The 3,460-nt window shown below is 33.0% G+C and overlaps 1 protein-coding gene across 1 annotated transcript in view; it reads left to right on the top strand.

Moving 5' to 3' along the window:
• The first annotated feature begins 319 nt into the window (after positions 1-319).
• The window catches only part of LOC117114079 (RING finger protein nhl-1-like), a 7,416-nt gene continuing 4,275 nt past the window's right edge, over positions 320-3,460 (top strand). The window contains exon 1 of the mRNA XM_033257619.1: positions 320-471. The gene's annotated coding sequence lies outside the window, so the exon portion shown is untranslated. The remainder of the gene's footprint in view (positions 472-3,460) is intronic.

Genomic DNA, 3,460 nt, shown 5'->3' with positions numbered 1-3,460 from the left:
TTTACTCTGTGTAGGCCCAATGAATTGATAATATTTCAGGCATCCTAATTTTTGGAAAGAAAAACACACAGGGACAACTTATTTTTTCTTACATTGGTTGTACCATGAAGGAATTAGTTGTACCATGGTTGTACGGATTGCTATGCTGTGTGATTACAGACAGGGCCCACACTTTGTCGATGAGATTATTACAAAACATAGCGAAAGTTATCCATGACGTCAACATACGAAGCCACGCCCCCTCGGCTGAACCCGTTGTATTTAGCATCTACCTATTATCTATGGTCTTACTCTATGTATCACACAATAGAGGGCTCACTCATAATCTTTTTTTGGGACCTGCCACAGGTCCCAAACAATTTTCATTCTCTTTGTAGGTGACGTCAGGAGATTCAGGACTGGGAATTTCCACGACAACAGCTTTATGTGTTGAACCATAGGCCTATTCAAGAAACGGCTTAACGTACGCAGGTAAGCCTAGATTTCCAGGTATTTAAAAAAATAAATAAATGAGGGTTTATTATTGTGTAGGCCTGTCAGGAAAAATTTGGTCCGGGGCCAAAACCGGACCGATTTTGGCTTTAAAATTACCTGTCAAATTATATAGTCCACATAAGCCAAAATCGGCCCGGCATCTGTAGTTTCATAACGTTGTTCATTTAAAAAAAAATCAATGATAGACAAATAGGCCTATCTTATTCTTATCTCTTATAATACTGTTTTCATTCGTTAGGCCTATGTGTGAAATCATAGGTGATATTAAGTAAAGCTTCGCGCACAGTAAAACCTTTGGTGTAAAAGTACGAAAAGAAGTTAAACGATGTGGTCTGCTTTACGGTTTATTTTTTTACTTTTTTTTTTGTTTTGTTCTGTGTGTTTAACGCCTCGACGAAGTACATGCATTCCATTCAAAGAATTCTGACCTCTTTATTTCATGTATTAGAATATCTAATACCCCACACAATAATCCGGAATATTTAAAATAAATCAGTTTTGTTTTTCATGTTAGACCCCATAAAAAAAAATTAGTTTATCACCCCCTCCCTCATCACTTTTAGGGGAATTTTTTAATTTTTTTAAATCAACATATATTTTTATTTCAACCGGTTTTTTCCCATCTTTTTTCACTTGAAAAGCTCAGGATTTCTTGCAAATATGTTTACTGGTACAACAAAAACATATTTTTAAAATATAAATTTCATTCCCTTCTTATGACTTTTTATATATGTGTCCCTAACCAATGCCATTGATTTACTTGTGAACATCGGTAAAATGGGGTGGGGTTAGCAAAAAAAAAAAACAAAAAAAACTTCCCTCCCTCATCAGTTTTTATTCTTTGATAGGGTGATTAACTAATAATTTTTTTTATGGGGCCTTGCTGACACAGTCCCTACCGGCGCAAATGCCTATTCACTTGCAGACACAGTCCCTACCGGTGCAGACACCTATTCATTTGCGGACACAGTCCCTACTGGTGCGAATGCGTGCTGACATCAACCCTAACCCAAATAATAAGAAACAGTCCCTACCGGCGCGAACGCCTATTAAGTTGCAGACACAGTCCCTACCTGCGCGGACGCCTATTCATTTGTGGACACAGTCCCTACAGGCGCGAACTCTTATTCATTTGCAGACACAGTCCCTATCCCCACAAATGCCTATTCATTTGCGGACCCAGTCCCTACACCTGCATGAACGCCTAATCATTTGTGGACACAGTCCCTACTGAAGCCATTTGAACTGATATTAATTTATTATATTTTTTTTATTTTCTTATTTATTTCTGTTGAATTTGTATTCTGTTTTGTATGCTACACATATATGAACTGATATTATGAATTTATTATTATTATTATTATTGTTACTGTGATTCTTTTTATTTTGTTATTTATTTCTGTTGAATTTGTATTTTTTTGTATGCTACACATATATGGAACTGCATGTAAATACAGTATACCGATATTATTTTTATAGTTATTGTAATTGTTTTTACTTTCTTATTTATTTCTGTTGAATTTTTATTCTGTTTTGTATGCTACAATATGAACTGATATTATGAATTTATTATTACTATTATTATATTATTGTTATTGTAATTCTTTTTATTTTTTTACATATTTACGTTGAATTTGTATTCTGTTTTGTATGCTACACATATCGTCACCGTTTTCACGAAGAGACACAAACTTCAATTTTGACGAAAACATTTTGATACAGTAATTGATAAAAAAGCGTTTGAAGTGGACTACTTCACAAATCCGTAAATTTCACTATCACGATAACAGAATTTTAAATAGTTTTTTTACAAATGTTTAAGGATAAAGCATTAAACAATTTAAATGTGTAATTTATTTTTCTTTTCTTAACTATAATCAACCTGTTAATTAGTGTGAAAAGTTTGTGTCTGTTCGTGAAAACGATCAGAATAAACACAGCATATGTTGTTTACACGTAGAGTGAAGTTTGTGTCTCTTTGTGAAAGCGATACGCGCTGTACGAGCACCCGTTGTTAAGGCACTAACTTGCACAAACTGTATTTTAGCTATGTGTTAACCATTGTAGTCAAGTGCGAAAACAGGCCTACAATCTTGGCTTATCCTTTTTTTATCATTATGTTTTTATGAATAATTCCACATTTGATGCACATGTATAGACCTATCCCAAGTTATACTGCAAGAAGGGTACCGGTATGCCTAGGTAAGCTAGGGAAATCTAATTTTTACATCTAGCCCTAGCCAAAGCCAGTCCTTACCTAGCGATAACAACGATTGCAATGCCACACACGCGTCTTTTAATAACCCAATGAAAGTTTGTGTCTGTTTGTGAAAATGAAAAAAATCCATTTTTCTCGGTTTGTGCGCAACAGCTAATTAGCTTAATTAGCTAATTAGTGTAGTTCCACTCTTAAAAATCAGATGAAAAGGTTAAGTTTGATGTACATAATCAAAATGTCAAAGAAAAAAAAAAATTGAAAAAATATGATTTTTGAAGTCTGTGTCACTTCGTGAAAACGGTGAAGATATATAAAACCGCATATAAATACAATATACTGATATTATTATTATTATGGTTATTGTAATTGTTTTTATTTTCTTATTTATTTCTGTTGAATTTGTATTTTGTTTGTAGGCTACACATATATGAACTGATATTATGAATTTATTATCATTATTGTTATTGTAATTCTTTTTATTTTGTTATTTATTTATGTTGAATTTGTATTTTTTTTTGTATGCTACACATATATGCAAGTTACTGCATAGAAATATATATCTGTCTCTTATACACATCTAGATGTGTATAAGAGACAGCTGTGTACACACTGTGGCATTTTCCTAAGGGAGGCATAGTAATCGGCAGGTTCTTGATTACAAGGCTAGACCAAGTTAATTACATGTAATGCCGAAATGATAATAATAATAATAATAATTATTATTATTATTATTATTACCTGTACGTT

This window comes from Anneissia japonica, unplaced genomic scaffold (genome assembly GCF_011630105.1).
Source record: "Anneissia japonica isolate Jap-2015-1 unplaced genomic scaffold, ASM1163010v1 scaffold288030_len866700_cov218, whole genome shotgun sequence".
NCBI classification, from domain to species: Eukaryota; Metazoa; Echinodermata; class Crinoidea; order Comatulida; family Comatulidae; genus Anneissia; species Anneissia japonica.
The sequence above is the reverse complement of the archived record's forward strand: the minus strand, read 5'-3'. Positions and strand labels throughout refer to the sequence as shown.